Here is a 1,486-nt window from a genome sequence, read left to right on the forward strand (position 1 = left end):
GGCCTGGGGATAATCTGGGAAGTGATAATCCTACCTAATTTTTGAGTTGTTGAGAGGATTAACTGAGATCATATGCCAGAAGCTTTATATCTCTACCAGGTACAAAAGAGAATTTAACAAACACTACTTCCTGCCTCCACTTTTTCTCTACTTGAAGAAATAGACTTAATGTAGTTAAAGACTGTATGTTCCCTCTCTCAGGAGTTAATTGAATTGCCAAGGAGAGGCTCAGCACTTAACTAGAAAGAGAACGAATAATTTTGTCTGAGTTTAAGGCATCAGTGTGTGTTTGGAGGGCTTTCCAAGGCCCCTACAAATCACTCTTCAAGAAATGCCATTGTCCCTGCGAGAAGCAAAAAGTACTGTGTAAACTGGAGGTTTGATCAGCTCTATTACCTTACTCTTTATTTACAACTAACAAGCCCATAAGTTTCAAATCCACATTTTAAAACTGACTTCAGGATAGCCTGTTGACCCCATCTGTAAACAAATGGCACATATCTGTGTGTAAAACTACGTTAACATCAATTGAGTTTTATAAGTTTGGAGATTCTTTCATGACTCTATTTAGGATAAATGCAGAAACCATAGGTTTAAACAACAACAACAACAACAAAAAGCAATGAATGTCTCTACCTTAAATTAACATCTTTGGCAGAAAACACATTAACAGAACTGTCTACAACTGTTTCTCCATCACAGATTGCAAATAATCATTGAGTGGACCCAAAGGGGTCCCTTCAAGGCTAGATCAGATCTTCTTTACTTTTTTGCAAAGTGTGCAGACCTATTCAGCATTCCACTGGCTCCACAACTTCAGGCAAGGAAGCTCTATACCCCATTCTAGCTCTTCTTTACTTCTCCCAAATTAACTTAGGTGTCAATTTCCACAAAAAAGTCTGCCAGGCTGTATTTTAAAAATATCTTCTCCAGTAGACTCCTAAACTATCTCCCAGATGGGTAATATGCCAGGTAATTGCAGGACCACAAACACCTTCTTCTCCCTGGGTCCCCCATTTACCTGAAGTAATGGTCGATTGCTGAAAAATATCAGCAGTGAGTCAGACCCAGTGATCAATAGAACAGAGCCCCGAGGTATTAAATAGAGTGATGATCTAAAGGCAAAGTTTAAGTAGCCCCAGCTGACATGCTAATCAGGCATTTTTCAGAATTGGGTGATGGTATCTTTTCCAGGGTGTCAGGAGCTCAGTAAAGAGCTTCCTGGTGCAGATTGAACGGGACAGTTGATCCAAATTGCCTCTGGCCTTAAACAACTAAATCTTCACCTCTGAGTCCCTGAAGCCCACACTGCGAGATTCGTGCCTACTTACTGCAGAAATTTAGTTAGATTGGGTGTTGATGTGCTTCAGAGCTGAGTTCAGTTCTGGCTCTGTGCCCAGAGGCCCTCAGGTGTGTCACTGTGTGGGCCTCAATTTCCTCCTCGGTAAAATGCAGATTTGCACCAGTCAGGTCCCTGGATCTGCCC

The sequence above is a fragment of the Hippopotamus amphibius genome, chromosome 1 (genome assembly GCF_030028045.1).
Source record: "Hippopotamus amphibius kiboko isolate mHipAmp2 chromosome 1, mHipAmp2.hap2, whole genome shotgun sequence".
Taxonomy (NCBI): domain Eukaryota; kingdom Metazoa; phylum Chordata; class Mammalia; order Artiodactyla; family Hippopotamidae; genus Hippopotamus; species Hippopotamus amphibius.